Raw genomic sequence first — 17,209 nt, 5'->3', positions numbered from 1 at the left:
CCTTCCCAAGTTCTCTCACGTCACCCCGCTCCTCCGCTCTCTCCACTGGCTTCCAGTTGAAGCTCGCATCCGCTACAAGACCATGGTGCTCGCCTACGGAGCTGTGAGGGGAACGGCACCTCAGTACCTCCAGGCTCTGATCAGGCCCTACACCCAAACAAGGGCACTGCGTTCATCCACCTCTGGCCTGCTCGCCTCCCTACCACTGAGGAAGTACAGTTCCCGCTCAGCCCAGTCAAAACTGTTCGCTGCTCTGGCCCCCAATGGTGGAACAAACTCCCTCACGACGCCAGGACAGCGGAGTCAATCACCACCTTCCGGAGACACCTGAAACCCCACCTCTTCAAGGAATACCTAGGATAGGGTAAGTAAGGGTAGGTAATCCTTCTCCCCCCCCAACAAGATTTAGATGCAAGTGGCTGTTCCACTGGTTGTCATAAGGTGTATGCACCAATTTGTAAGTCGCTCTGGATAAGAGCGTCTGCTAAATGACTTAAATGTAAATGTAAATGTAAATATTATTACATAAAACTAATTGGGAGCAGAGTCCTGGGGTAGAGGGTTGGAATACAAGTACTTCAGTGATATCAAAACTATAGCCTAACATTTGAGTAATTACCAGGAAATTCCCTTTTCAGAGAGACTGTAAAACAGGCAAGAGCTTCTCTCTCTGACAATGGTAAAGTCAGCAGAAATAAATATGTACAAGTCATCACACCCATTCATAGAAAGACACAGTGTAGTTTCAGCTTGTTATTCAATTGTCTCGGTATTACACATCATCACATCCCTGTCCTGTAAAATGTCTCACCAGCATCTGATCAGCCAAGAGCTAAAGCTGGAGTGAGCTTTTCAAAACCCATGTTAGAAAACGCAATACTCAGTAGCGGCAAAGACAAAAAACCTGCTGAAACTAATGAGTGTTTTCTCCTGCTGTAACAGTCGACTCCCTTTGCAGACGTCATCATAAATAACACACATCAGAGCAAAAGAGATCCAGCATCTTGGCCCTAAATGCTTTCAGTTTTTGGGACATGAGTGTAATTTGCTGTTTTTTCCTTTCCTCCAGTGAGGCTGTGGAGACAAAGCCACTGAGAGAATGGAAAGAGTGACAGGACCAAGGACACTGTGCCTTTCAGGGTAGCCTGGCCAGCACTTAGCAGGGCGGTGGACCCGCGAGACCCAGTGGGCTCAGCCGACACTTTCCTCACAATCAGGTGTCTGAGGAGGGCGTTAGGCCAGTGGCACTGCTCTGCTCGGCTCTGCTCCCCGCTCTACTCAGCCCTGCTCTTCTCAGAGCACATAATACCAACATCACACCAGTGACAACGTGAGAAAACAACAGTCAAATCATGCCGAACCGATCAAGCGTGTCTCCTCACCACTCTGAGAAGTGTTAAAAACACACACACACTTCTCTCTGCACCTCTCTCTCTGCACCTCTCCCCCCTCCCTCCCTCCCTCATCTTTAGTAAGGGGACTGACTCGAACACAGAGAAACACACGACATAACTGCATAATAGACCGTCATCATGTGCCCCAAACACCCTTTTGGAGTTTAGATTCCTTGATAACAGGTTAGCAAGACAGGCAACAAGGCTATGGAAAGCCACAGGAAACTTAAACTAACCTAGATAAAAACCCACTGAGTGAATGGACAGTGAGCCATAGAGGCTGGGTTCCTTTGTCATGACACTGAATGCATGTCTCATGCTTTAGTGGCTCCACAACATAGCCTTCAGCAAGCTCACAGTCTAGCAGAGGACCAGCCTGCCACCAGGACAGGAAGTGCCAATACAGAAGGGCCTGTTTCTCTCTATCTCTGTCTGCCTCTCCGTCTCTATCTCTCTGTCTGTCTACCTGCCTGTCTCCTTCCCTCTGACTGTCTGCCTGCCTGTCTCCTTCCCTCTGCATCTCTCTACCTGCCTGTCTCCTTCCCTCTGACTGTCTGTCTGCCTGTCTCCTTCCCTCTGCCTGTCTGCCTGCCTGTCTCCTTCCCTCTGACTGTCTGCCTGCCTGTCTCCGTCCCTCTGCCTGTCTCCTTCCCCCTGCCTGTCTCCCTCCCTCTGACTGTCTGCCTGCCTGTCTCCGTCCCTCCGCCTGTCTCCTTCCCCCTGCCTGTCTCCCTCCCTCTGACTGTCTGCCTGCCTGTCTCCGTCCCTCCGCCTGTCTCCTTCCCTCTGCCTGTCTCCCTCCCTCTGACTGTCTGCCTGCCTGTCTCCTTCCTTCTGCCTGTCTCCTTCCCTCTGTCTGTCTGCCTGCCTGTCTCCTTCCCTCTGCCTGTCTCCTTCCCTCTGCCTGTCTCCTTCCCTCTGCCCGTCTGCTTCCCTCTGCCTGTCTCCTTCCCTCTGCCTGTCTCCTTCCCCTCTGCCCGTCTGCCTGCCTGTCTCCTTCCCTCTGTCTGCCTGCCTGTCTCCTTCCCTCTGTCTGTCTGCCTGCCTGTCTCCTTCCCTCTGCCTGTCTCCTTCCCTCTGCCTGTCTCCTTCCCTCTGCCTGTCTCCTTCCCTCTGCCTGTCTCCTTCCCTCTGCCCGTCTGCTTCCCTCTGCATCTCTCTTGCTGCTTGGACACATTCTCTTACTGTTTCACAGCTATCTTTCTTCTTCTCTCTTTTTCTCTCTTCCTCCCTCTTGTCTCTCTGCCTGTGTTTCCTCAGCAGAGTGCGCTGTGTAAAACTCCATTGTGGTAATGGAGGCAACTGAAGTACGTCGCTCTATGGAAGTAAAGATACGGTTTGGAGACCGTATTCAGGAACAAGTGACTGAGCCACATTCTTAGATCCATAAAGAAAACAGGGGAGCCTGGATTTTTAAACTAAGAGCAGGCCACATTTCAAGGGTAGCGTTTTGGTGAATGAGAAATAGGGAGGATAGACATCAGTGTTAAAAGACAGCTAGCGCTGGGCTCACGGCAGCCTTTTCGAAGAACGGATCTCTGCCAAAAGCTGCCTCTGCCCAACCAACAACTCTCACCATCTGCAGTAAATGTGCTCCATTAAAGCAGCACCATATGGACAACAAGCTAGCTATTAACACAGCTTCAGCACGTCCCCCTAACCTAGCACAGATTTCAAACTTCCAGTCAAATTGACTGCTGAATTAATGCACCACCACAGCCATGTGGGTCTTGGCATGGAGCACTGCTCCCAGCCTTCAGTCATTAACAGCCCAGGCCAGCTTAGAGCTGAGCAGAGCTGAGCCCAGTGGAGAGAGAGACACAGCGGCCACCTACAGACAGACTCTACTACCTGGTCACTAGAAAGTGACTTTTAGTTCATGGGAGAGTCTAGCTATAACCTATGCCTACATGTCAGCCCAGGCAGTTGAGAGAGGAGAGGAGAGAAGAGGAGACTGCTCCCTAGCTGGGTGATGACGTAGAGCCAAGATGGCACTGATTAACCAGGGTGTGGAGACGTTAATTCCTCTGGGCCAGGCGGCCATGTTGACGCCTCTCCTCCTCTCTGAGTCATGGGGGGACCCACCCACCGCTCACAAAGCTCTCCTCTCTTCCCCCAGATCATGACGCCACGGCTGCCTGCAAGCCCTCTGTTCTCCCACTCATAGAGGAGCATACACACACACAGACACATATACACACATATATATACACACACAAACTTTCGCTCTCTCTTTCTCACACACACATGCATACACCCCAAATCAATTACAGCTGTGTGTCTTTAACCCGAAGCCCCAAAGGTTCAATAAATTATGTTTGTTTCTTTTTTTCCTCCTGTCACAGGTCTTTAGATTCTGTTTATAAGAAAACACACTTTCTCTCTCTCTCTAACAGCATGGATATCTACAAATCCTTGCACTAACTCAAACTACAGGAAGGGAAGCGCTGCTAGGCTACACAATAGTAGGTCTTTGTTAATGGAAAGTGCTCTTTGGTAAAAGGGGTAAATTTGACTTTTAAAAGCAAGGAGGACCAAGGCACTCTTAATCTCATTAAAATACCTTTATTTGCATGGTATGTTCAATGGAAAAATATTTGAAAACTCTGACATGTTTCGGCAGCGTGGCCTTGGTCAGGGAGTTCAAGGCTGTGTCTATTTGTTCCATTGAACATGCCATACAAATAACAAATAAAGGTTTTTAATGAGATTAAGAGTGCCTTAGTCCTCCCTTGCTTTTGGTACCTGCTGGCTCTGGTGAGAATACACAAGGGCAGTATATTACTTTCTTAGAGCACATAGTCTTCCTTTCTTAGGAAATATAGTCATCTTGATGACTCAGTGTTGTACTCCATAATCATAACGTCCTCTGTGACCCTCTTTTGTGACCTCATGTCAGGCTAAAACAGGAGAATGGAGGGAGAAAAAGAACAAATGACAAATCCCAGGTAATTAGGAAACATTTGGCTGCTGACAATCCAGTGGCTGACCATTCAATGAGGACTTTGTGATGAGGTGAATGTCAATGGGATGGTTTAATTGAGAATGCTATGGTCAGTTAAGGTCTATTTGTCTGGTGTCAGCTTTTTGTCTACGATCAAATCAAAGGTAGCATTGTTTAAAGTGGCTAGTGATATATTTACATAATTTCCCATCAATTCCCATTATTACAGTGGCTGGAGTTGAGTCAGTGTCAGTGTCAGTGTGTTGGCAGCAGCCACTCAATGTTAGTGGTGGCTGTTTAACAGTCTGATGGCCTTGAGATAGAAGCTGTTTTTCAGTCTCTCGGTCCCAGCTTTGATGCACCTGTACTGACCTCGCCTTCTGGATGATAGCGGGGTGAACAGGCAGTGGCTCGGGTGGTTGATGTCCTTGATGATCTTTATACCCTTCCTGTAACATCGGGTGGTGTAGGTGTCCTGGAGGGCAGGTAGTTTTCCCCCGGTGATGCGTTGTGCAGACCTCACTACCCTCTGGAGAGCCTTACGGTTGTGGGCGGAGCAGTTGCCGTACCAGGCGGTGATACAGCACGCCAGGATGCTCTCGATTGTGCATCTGTAGAAGTTTGTGAGTGCTTTTGGTGACAAGACAAATTTCTTCAGCCTCCTGAGGTTGAAGAGGCGCTGCTAAGCCTTCTTCACGACGCTGTCAGTGTGAGTGGACCAATTCAGTTTGTCTGTGATGTGTATGCCGAGGAACTTAAAACTTGCTACCCTCTCCACTACTGTTCCATCGATGTGGATAGGGGGGTGTTCCCTCTGCTGTTTCCTGAAGTCCACAATCATCTCCTTAGTTTTGTTGACGTTGAGTGTTATTTTCTTGACACCACACTCCGAGGGCCCTCACCTCCTCCCTGTAGGCCGTCTTCGTCGTTGTTGGTAATCAAGCCTATCACTGTTGTGTCGTCCGCAAACTTGATGATTGAGTTGGAGGCGTGCGTGGCTACGCAGTCGTGGGTGAACAGGGAGTACAGGAGAGGGCTCAGAACGCACCCTTGTGGGGCCCCAGTGTTGAGGATCAGCGGGGTGGAGATGTTGTTGCCTACCCTCACCACCTGGGGGCGGCCCGTCAGGAAGTCCAGTACCCAGTTGCACAGGGCGGGGTCGAGACCCAGGGTCTCGAGCTTAATGACGAGTTTGGAGGGTACTATGGTGTTGAATGTGAGCATGAGTGTGCGTGTGTGTGAATGTGCGTGTGAGAGTGCATGTATCATACCCACACACTTTTGAGAAATTCACCCAGAATTACACTTGCACAGTATACACACACACACACACACACACACACACTTGGATGTGCCACTCTTAGTTCTGCTTAATCATATAAATTCTGCAGAGTTCTGGATGAAGAGCGCTGCTTATATTAAGTACCTCTGCTCTTGGCCAGTGATGATATTAAGATTCCCTTGTTGAGCAGCGATTACATTTCTTTTTGAACATAAACCAAGCTCTGGGTGTAATTGCCTTGTCATTCAGAAGATATGTCATATAGAAACAACTGTGGTGTCTTAGTTTTAGGAAATTAATTAATCGATGATCCCATGGAGTGTTATATTTAAAGTGGGATCCTGGTGGTAAGAGCAGAGAGGGAGTGGGTAGGAAGGGGGAGGAAGGGGTGAGGGAGGGGTAAGGAGGGATCTGTCTGACAGGCACAGGATAGAGTTGCTGCTGCTGGCTTGGAGAGAGAGACTAAGTTCAACCTGTGCTGGGGAAGACACAACACTACCTATGAGGAAACACATTCCTTCAGGAAGACACAACACTACCTATGAGGAAACACATTCCTTCAGGAAGACACAACACTACCTATGAGGAAACACATTCCTTCAGGAAGACACAACACTACCTATGAGGAAACACATTCCTTCAGGAAGACACAGCACTACCTATGAGGAAACACATTCCTTCAGGAAGACACAACACTACCTATGAGGAAACACATTCCTTCAGGAAGACACAACACTACCTATGAGGAAACACATTCCTTCAGGAAGACACAACACTACCTATGAGGAAACACATTCCTTCAGGAAGACACAACACTACCTATGAGGAAACACATTCCTTCAGGAAGACACAACACTACCTATGAGGAAACACATTCCTTCAGGAAGACACAGCACTACCTATGAGGAAACACATTCCTTCAGGAAGACACAACACTACCTATGAGGAAACACATTCCTTCAGGAAGACACAACACTACCTATGAGGAAACACATTCCTTCAGGAAGACACAACACTACCTATGAGGAAACACATTCCTTCAGGAAGACACAACACTACCTATGAGGAAACACATTCCTTCAGGAAGACACAACACTACCTATGAGGAAACACATTCCTTCAGGAAGACACAACACTACCTATGAGGAAACACATTCCTTCAGGAAGACACAACACTACCTATGAGGAAACACATTCCTTCAGGAAGACACAGCACTACCTATGAGGAAACACATTCCTTCAGGAAGACACAACACTACCTATGAGGAAACACATTCCTTCAGGAAGACACAACACTACCTATGAGGAAACACATTCCTTCAGGAAGACACAACACTACCTATGAGGAAACACATTCCTTCAGGAAGACACAACACTACCTATGAGGAAACACATTCCTTCAGGAAGACACAACACTACCTATGAGGAAACACATTCCTTCAGGAAGACACAACACTACCTATGAGGAAACATATTCCTTCAGGAAGACACAGCACTACCTATGAGGAAACACATTCCTTCAGGAAGACACAACACTACCTATGAGGAAACACATTCCTTCAGGACACAGCAGAAAGGAGCCTTGCATGTTTGCAGGGACAGAGGTTGATGTTTAAGATAAGGCTCCAGCCTCATACATGTGGCGGTGATGTGTGGGGGAGCATTTCAGACCTCTCAGTTGCCAGAGGAGATGTGTGAAAGGGTGGCCTACTGACAGTACTGGGAGAAGATTAGAGAAAACCTGTCCAAGTATCCCCAACATCCCCAGGGTTCTCCCATCTCCACACACACACACACACACACACACACACACACACACACACACACACACACACACACACACACACACACACACACACACACACACACACACACACACACACACACACACACACACACACACACACACACACACACACACAAACCTAGGCTACAACTACACTTTGACTAATAGTGATAGTGTCCCATCTCTCCATCCCCCCAAGCTAGAGCTGCCAGATGAGTAGTGAATTAATTTGTGAGGCACTCCAACATTAAGAAGGTGTGTTGAAAGGTGTCTGCTCATGTTTCAAATTAAACGGGCTGCTGGTCAGCATTAGCACCTCGGCACCCGCCGGCAGCCGCTTGCCTCCGACACATAGGGGGCTGGGGAGGCAGCCTATCCACCGTTCACACTGGAATAATTACAACATGTCAGGAAGAATTAATTTCCTCATTTTTCAAAAGGATACACAGAAATTACCATGTTATTATATGACAGAGTCCCTGGGAGGATTGTATTAAATGTGATTTCTAGCACAGCCCACACAACAAATTAAAATGAGAAATAAGATGGAGAGAAGCAGGGCATGGAGCATATGTTTATGGCAATGACTGAAGCCAAGGGACCAGAAACAACCATCTTCATTTTATTTAAATCAGGCCGACACAGTGTGTCTGAATGACAGCGCCTGCTAATGGGCCCAGATTACAGGCTCCTTGGTATTAGCACAGAGATCCAGCTACTTAGTGGGGGAGTAACGGACGCTAGCTACTGGGTCGGGCTACACTACAGCAAGACCATCTGAGCATAATGCAGACATTAACACAGGCCACCCCCGCTCCACCCTCCAGGACAAACAAGGAAACAACTTCACTGAGCTTACAGTACATTTATGTTGAGATCAATTAGGCAGGGTGGTTATTTCAGACAGTGGCGGCTGATTTCTCAGAAACATCAACTGACAATGCTTATTCACTGTGAGCTGTTCTCAACCTTCATTCTTCTCATCTTAAATAGTAATGACATTATACTATGTCCAAGTCAATCATTCCCCATTCGTTTTGGCGTCTAAATTCTTCAGAAATGTAAATGTAAGTTTATAGCAAAGAATGTATGTTGATGCTTACAAGTTAATGACCCCTAGAAGAAAGACAACAACCCTGCAGAATTACACCATGAGGAGAGAATAATTCTACTCCAACAAAATGTCTTAGTATTTTTTTCTGTATTGTTCTGTACTGTATTGACAAAGATAGCCTAAACAAACGTACGTTAAATGCAGTAGCACCTTTTACATAACTCAAACAATAAACATCTTAACCATCGGGGAAATGTGTACCCACTCTATCCATCAAAATTCAATTAGATTATCTCTCCTATCAGTCCAATCTGCCCAACTTCATTGGAATGGAATCCAAACTTTGATTCCAATGCTTTTCACATTGCTTATGACCAATGTTTCACAATGTGTTGTTTATCAAATATGCGACCAGACGCCAGCTAAAAGCATACTGTACTTACAGTAGATGGTTACTCAATAGAGATGACCTCAACACTTCCTATTATCATTATAGGCACAATAATCCCACCACTTTGACATAAAACCACAGCTACAAAAGCAAGAGAAAAAACTGTGGAAATATGTCTGTCTCTCAAGAGGGAGGTCATGAATTTATGTTGTCGTTTCTGATTTCACCCCGATGATGAGGCCACTTATGTTACACTCAAAGGATATCTTCTCAGCATCTCAATCATCCAGCAACATGCCTGTATGTTCAGGACCAAACAGACAACATTGATGCAGGTTGCTAAAACCATGTTATTTTCACAGAACAGACCTTAGAGACCCCTGCCCCAGACAGGACATGGGGGTTGCGGGGTGGGGAGAAAGTGGATACATGGGACCTGTGGAGGTCTTCTCCGTTCTGCCACTCTCCGCTCTCCCAGGCTTTGATTGGGCTTGTTAGCTTAATCCAATCCAACCCAGGCATGGAAAGAAAGAGTTTTTAAACTCTCCCGACATGGCCGTCACTAGAGCCCAGCACTCCCCTGGGCACCACAAACTTAAAAATAATTTGCGAATCAATTAACTGGATACTCTCAACGCAACGGGCATTTCACACTCCGGGGTCGGAACACATTATCAGCCAGAGACGATTCATGGCGTTTTGGGAGAGAAGTTCATGGTTGAAATCATTAATTCATTTGACCAGACTTTTAGTTATGCATTACTTTCCACAGCTGGGGAAGCCAGAAGATTAATGGCATGTTCTCAGGTCCTGTTTTCTGCAGTATATAGCTAAGAGGTGAAACTCCTCTCTGTCCTACAAGGGCTGTAACTTGAGAGGAAGGAAAGCAGCCAAGTCTATACTAGGTTTCATTCTACAGAGAATCAAATAAAGCACATCAAGCCATCAAATCAGGCCTCATATCTAATAAAGCTGATAGGAGGGTATAACCCCGATAACAACAGCATGTTGCTGGGATGGCAGCTCATACAGAGGGGATTGAACAACTAACAGGAACTACCTTACAACTAACAGGATCTATCAGGGTTATATGGCGTTAGTGAATGGAGGACTACTGTATCTACATATCTGTACGGAAACTCCTTCCTGACAGATACAGTTGAAGTCAGAAGTTTACATACTGTACAACTTTGCCAAGTACATTTAAACTCAGTTTTTCACAATTCCATTTAATCCAAGTAAAAATTCCATGTCATAGGTCAGATAGGATCACCACTTCATTTTAAGAATGTGAAATGTCAGGATAATAGTGAAGAGAATGATTTATTTCAGGTTTTATTCCCAGTGGGTCAGACGTTTATATTCACTCAATTAGTATTTGGTAGCATTGCCTTTATATGATTTAACTTGGGTCAAACGTTTCGGGTAGCCTTCCACAAGCTTCCCACAATATGTTGGATGAATTTTGGCCCAGTCCTCCTGACAGAGCTGGTGTAACTGAGTCAGGTTTGTAGGTCTCCTTTCTCGCACACACTTTTTCTGTTCTGTCCACAAATGTTCTACAGGATTGACTTCAGGGCTTTGTGATGGTCACTCCAATACCTTGACTTTGTTGTCCTTAAGCCATTTAGACACAACTTTAAAACTATGCTTGGGGTCATTGTCCATTTGGAAGACCCATTTGCGACCAAGCTTTAACTCCCTGACTGATGTCTTGAGATGTAGCTTCAATATATCCACATAATTTTCCTCCCTCATGATGCCATCTATTTTGTGAAGTGCACCAGTCCCTCCTGCAGCAAAGCACCCCCCACAACATGATGCTGCCACCCCTGGTGCTTCACTGTTGGGATGGTGTTCTTCGGCTTGCAAGCCTCCCCCTTTTTCCTCCAAACATAATGATGGTCATTATGGCCAAACAGTTCTATTTTTGTTTCATCAGACCAGATGACATTTCTCCAAAAAGTATGATCTTTGTCTTGATGTGCAGTTGCAAACCGTAGTCTGGCGTTTTATGGTGGTTTTGGAGCAGTGGCCTTTTTCTTGCTGAGCGGCATTTCAGGTTATGTCGATATAGGACTTGTTTTACTGTGGATATAGATACTTTCGTACCTGTTTCCTCCAGCATCTTCACAAGGTCCTTTGCTGTTGTTCTGGGATTGATTTGCACTTTTCGCACCAAAGTACATTCATCTCTAGGAGACAGAACGCATCTCCTTCCTGAGCGGTATGGCGGCTGTGTGGTCCCATGGTGTTTATACTTGCGTACTATTGTTTGTACAGATGAATGTGGTACCTTCAGGCATTTGAAAATTGCTCCCAAGGATTAACCAGACTTGTGGAGGTCTACAATTACTTTTCTGAGGTCTTGGCTGATTTCTTTTGATTTTCCCATGATTTTCAAGCAAAGAGGCACTGAGTTTGAAGGTAGGCCTTGAAATACATCCACAGGTACACCTCCAATTGACTCAAATTATGTCTATTAGCCTATCAGAGGCTTCTAGATCCATAACATTATTTTCTGGAATTTTCCAAGCTGTTTAATGGCACAGTCAACTTAGTGTATGTAAACTTCTGACCCACTGGAATTGTGATACAATGAATTATAAGTGAAATAATCTCTCTGTAAACAATTGTTGGAAAAATGACTTATGTCATGCACAAAGTAGATGTTCTAACCGACTTGCCAAAACTATAGTTTGTTAACAATAAATTTGTGGAGTGGTTGAAAAACAAGTTTTAATGACTCCAACCTAAGTGTATGTCAAATTCCGACTTCAACTGTAAATAAATCTGCCAACAATCAATTTGAATATTCCCAGTGTTCCCCTGGAGCAATTGAAACCAAGGCTGATGAAAATAAAACCACTTTGTCAAACAGTCTCTGTTCATCTACATCACGGGTCATAATCAGCACAGACAGGGTCAGTCGGCTGAACCAACAGGCCCTTTTGATAAATAATAGATGAGAGGATAACCAACCAAAGGTTATTCATTTTCATTTTGTGGTGAAGTGCCGTTTATTTCATTTCTCAGAAAACCTCTCCAGCAGATCTTCCCCATGAGGGGCATCAGCGCTGGACTGAGCCCAGAGTGACTGCTGTGTGTCCATCACTTATTACATGATGACATACGCTGACAAAGAGCGTATCCGGCCCTCCACGCTTTGGTGTTTCCAAATGAGTTCACACAGGAGTGATTAAATACATCGTCCCGCAAAACAAGACACACACCGTCAAAATGACACACCGCCTCATTTTAGGATGAATTAAACATGTAGATTGAAGTTGCATAGGATTTAGATGAACGAGTGTGTCAGGTCTGGCTGATAGAAGAGCACAGGGGAGTGGAGCAGGTCTTTGGAACATCACACACAGGCCATCTAAAACCAGTAAGACAGGGAGACACAGGGAGTGTGGTACAATCTATTCTAACGCACACAGGCCATCTAAAACCAGTAAGACAGGGAGACACAGGGAGTGTGGTACAATCTATTCTAACACACACAGGCCATCTAAAACCAGTAAGACAGGGAGACACAGGGAGTGTGGTACAATCTATTCTAACACACACAGGCCATCTAAAACCAGTAAGACAGGGAGACACAGGGAGTGTGGTACAATCTATTCTAACACACACTGATACTTCTTAAATAACAGTGCGAGCAAAGTACTAACTGTCCAATAGATTCTCTTCAAATGGGAATATTTGGGTGCTGTGTTCAAAGACAAACACGTACAATCACTGAATAACAATTTAATAGAACATTTACAATTATATTACGTTATGTCTACAAGCATTTCCCCACAATGCACCTTGTTTTCTGCTTCGAAGAGAAAAGCTCAGGTGTTCATTCCATTGGCTATTCACTATCAAGGTCCTCATGATGTGGGAGCATCTCAAGTAATGTAGGACACCTCTAAACATCTACCTCAGGTCTATACACACATTGTACCAAGTCCTTTATTCAACACACACATCATTGGGAGCATTTGCTGTTCCAACAGAAACAAACACACACACATGCACTTAGGCAGTGGACAACATACCCTGTCACTCAACCAACTGTACCTATGCCAACCATATGGCTGATGTTTTCTCTTCTTAGTCAGTAGCTACTCTAGTTATCTTTTTCCCTTTGGTCCAACAATAACCAACTGTTTTATTCCCAAAATAGAGAGAGGTAACCTGTAACTTGTCAATAGCAATGTTAATGTCTTGGTTCCAGGTCTTTCTCTCCAGAGGAAGCAGTGGACCCATGTTGTTTTGGTTTATTTACTACTAATGCTACAAAGTGTAAAGCTGTGGTAGTATCAGGAGCTCACCAGTGTTACACAGTGTTAGCATGCCATACAGTCTGGCTAATGAATGCTCTTTCCATTCGTCTATCAACTTTTTTCACTGAGCAGTATTAATTGGTGATAAATTAGAACTAAACAAGTGAAATGTAATAATATTTTCTAAAGCGATAGAATCAAAAAAGGACTAGACAGTTCACAGCCAGACAGGATGTTAAACTAAATAAATAGCGAAATGATATCTGGATCTTTTCTGTTGTTACCTGAGCAGCTGACCGATGTGAACCCTATCATTATAGTAACAAAGAGCGACAGGATGTGATAATGGCTTGACTGACAGGCCGGGCAGACAAAGGTAGTAATCACTGCTAAGGCTTTGTTATTCAACCATTCTGTCTACTCACTGGAGCTAAAGATAAGCCCACACTCCCTTCAAAACAAATCAGAAAACCATAAGCCAGTTTGGTTTAGATGGGAGCATTGATCTGCACTGAAGACAACTGTGTTTGAGGAGAAATGGCAGAGATAAACCGTTGGTATTAGTAAATGGCCGTGAACTTTGAGATGGGATTGACTCTTATCAGTGCCACAGTTGATTATGCAGGACCAACAAGGACTCCTCAGCCACATTAATATCATTCGGTCCTGCCTCTCAGGAAACCATCTCCAACTGACATTTGAAAAAATATTAATATCAACTAAACTTTCTCAGCTTTATTTGCTCAAGAAACATTTCCTCAGATACAATTTTATTACAACAGCGGCAGCAGCAGAGAGAGCTCCCATTAAAGGCATATTGTAGCAATATAGTGCAGCCATATACTGGCTGTTTTCGGAGGCGCTGCCTGCGTTTTCTGAAATGGACTCTTTCTTCCCTCTTGTGAATGTTCTTATTGAGACGATACGCAGCCATAAACTACCAATAACAGCAGCCGACATTAGCGTAGAGAATAGAATCAAAAGCACTATACATTCTACTATGCAGGTAGACATGGAAAGTAAGGAAAATAACCAAGACACCTGGGTTTAGTTTTCTAAGGGCCTCAGAGGTTGAGGTAAACTCACAGAGGGTTCACAAGTCTCACAAGGCCTTGATGTCATTAGCTAGCCTGACTATGCATGTACGTGTCACAGTTCCATGGTCTTCTGCATTCAACCTCTATATACAACTAAAGCTAGAATACAAGAACGTAGGTGTCAGAATGTACTTTAACCTCAGATTATGTGCAGTATTTTTTTTATTACTGGAAATAAAAGCAGAATCTGAAAAAAATACAGATTCAGTACCTGAATAAACAACTCCAAAATACACAATATATACAAAAGTATGTGGACACCTCTTCAAATTAGAGGATTAGGCTATTTCAGCCACGCCCGTTGCTGACAGGTGTATAAAATCGAGCACACCGCCATGCAATCTCCATAGACAAACACTGGCAGTAGAATGGCCTTACTGAATAGCTCAGTGACTTTCAACGTGGCACTGTCATAGGATGCCACCTTTCCAACAAGTCAGTTCGTCAAATTTCTGCCCTGCTAGAGCTGCCCCGGGCAACAGTAAGTGTTGTTATTGTGGAAACATCTAGGAGCAACAACGGCTCAGCTGCGAAGTGGTAGGCCACAAAAGCTCACAGAACGAGGACGCCGAGTTCTGAAGCATGTAATGGGTAAAAATTGTCTGTCCTCGATTGCAACACTACCGAGTTCCAAACTGCCTGTGGATGCAACATGAAATTACTTTTCATCTCCGAGCAGTTGCACACAAGCCTAAGTTCACCATGCACAATGCCAAGTGTCGGCTGGAGTGGTATAAAGCTTGTCGCCATTGGACTCTGGAGCAGTGGATATGCGTTCTCTGGAGTGTTGAATCATGCTTCACCATCTGGCAGTCCGACAGACTAATAATCTGGGTTTGGCGGATGCCAAGAGAATGCTACCTGCCCCAATGCATAGTGCCAACTGTAAAGTTTGGTGGATGAGGAATAATGGTCTGGGACTGTCTTTCATGGTTTGAGGTTTGCCCCTTAGTTCCAGTGGAGGGAAATCTTAATGCTACAGCATACAATAACATTCTAGACTATTCTGTGCTTCCAACTTTGTGGCAACAGTTTGGGGAAGGCCTTTTCCTATCTCAGCATGACAATGCCCCCGTGCGAGGTCCATACAGAAATGGATTGTTGAGATCGTCGTGGAAGAATTTGTCTGGCCTGCACAGAGCCCTGACCTCAACCCCACTGAACACCTTTGGGATGAATTGGAATTGAGCCAGGTGTAACCGCCCAACATCTGTCCCCGACCTCACGAATGCTCTTGTGGCTGAATGAAAGCAAGTCCCTGCAGCAATGTTCCGACAACTAGTGGAAAGCCTTCCCAGAAGAGTGGAGGATGTTATAGCAGTAAAGGGGGGAACAACTCCATATTAATGCCCATGATTTTGGAATGAGTTGTTTGACGAGCAGTTGTCGACATACTTTTGGTCATGTAGTGTAGGTCTAAATTGTAAAAGTGACCATGTGAAGCAACAATATAAGCTTATTCTGTAGCGTCCATTATATTAGAATGTATTTGTTTATTTCATTCAATGCAGGTGTTCAATGTGGATGGAAGACTCCAGGGTTAAAAGAGAAATCGAACTGATTAGCCTTTAGAAAGAAATCAAAATGGAGGAAAAAGAGTACTTACATGAACAGAAAGATTAAATCCCCAGCACCCAGCGATCACTGGTTAGTTGATTTTGAACTCATGAAAGTGACCTGAAATGATAAAAAAAACAGACAAAATATATAAATGTCTCTTTGTCCATCTTTAAAAAACATGTATATTAATTCTTTAGTCTTTATTCTTTCAGTTAAACAATCCACCCCAGGACATTCAATTCAAAACAACATATCTTATGAATACTTTATTAAAAGAAAATCGGTACGATCAGTAAAATAACTTTATTTGCAAATATCAAAACAAGGAGAGAGAGGGAGATAGGAGGGCGGGGGGGGTAAGGAGGAGAAGGTGATGCTGGCCCATTGTCAGAATGTCTACAGCTGAGGTAAAACAGCTTTTGTAATGAAAGAGTTCGGGACCACGTCCTAGACAATGTTTAAAATCCACTTCTCTAATACCTCATTAATCTGTCCTACAGCCAGTAGATTCCACTAATACATGGCTTTCATATAAAGTGGTTGTTTTATTTAATTTCGACTTTCTTTCCTCGAGCGCGGCAGGCTAATGATTTATTTAGCAGCATGCTCTGCTAGTGACGGCATGTCTCTCTCCGAGCCCAGCCGCCAGAGCTCTGTTCTGTTAGAGAAAACACAAACAAACCAAAGCCTCTGCAATATGGACATACCAGTTTTAGCCATTATCTAACCCGGAATTTAACATGAATATTTCTACGTCCAGGAAGTGGAAAAATAACACACCAAAACAGGAACCACAACAACATCCAAAGTGAGAGAGAAGTGGAGTGATCACTGTGCACAACCACAGCACGGGTCTGAAACGGCACAAAGCTCATTGATGTTCATTTCCTCACATTATCTTGTTTTTCACAACAAGCTGCGATCTCATTAACAGCTGATTTATACAATTACCCTGCTTCAGCACCGCCAATTAAACCAGGACAGAGGTTTTTAAGGTCACACTTAATTGATCTGCCAGTAATTTGTGCTACTGTACCTTGGTCTCCTGCGGCAAGGCAGGGAATAAAAGATACCAACAGCAGACCAGAGAAATATACCAACACATTTGCAATTGGTGTCAAAGTACAGAAAAGAGATCTCAGTAAGAGAGGATGGAGGGTTAATAGAATAGGCCAGGGAGAAGCAGTAGCCATGAATGGATCTGAATGTGCAGCCTTGAGACTGAAAGTAACAATAGGAGAGAGAAGGCCCACAGACTGGCCCTGACTGAATGGTAATCTGCTGTCATCTTTATAGCACCTATAAGCTGACAGTCAAACCTCTCAAAGGACCCAGCCGTCCTAGCCAGCAGGCTGCCAATGTCAACACCACACTGTCTCACCTCTCTGCACTGTACTGCACACACACACACATAAGGACAGACA

The 17,209-nt window shown here is 44.8% G+C and overlaps 1 protein-coding gene across 3 annotated transcripts in view; it reads right to left on the bottom strand.

Moving 5' to 3' along the window:
• The window catches only part of LOC118377533 (transcription factor SOX-6-like), a 227,105-nt gene that overhangs the window by 178,762 nt on the left and 31,134 nt on the right, over positions 1-17,209 (bottom strand). For all 3 annotated transcript variants that reach the window (XM_052483931.1, XM_052483926.1, XM_052483943.1), the window contains exon 3: positions 15,832-15,902. The gene's annotated coding sequence lies outside the window, so the exon portion shown is untranslated. The remainder of the gene's footprint in view (positions 1-15,831; positions 15,903-17,209) is intronic.

Source organism: Oncorhynchus keta, chromosome 2 (assembly GCF_023373465.1).
Source record: "Oncorhynchus keta strain PuntledgeMale-10-30-2019 chromosome 2, Oket_V2, whole genome shotgun sequence".
Lineage (NCBI taxonomy): Eukaryota > Metazoa > Chordata > Actinopteri > Salmoniformes > Salmonidae > Oncorhynchus > Oncorhynchus keta.
This window is presented reverse-complemented; position numbering and strand designations above follow the sequence as displayed.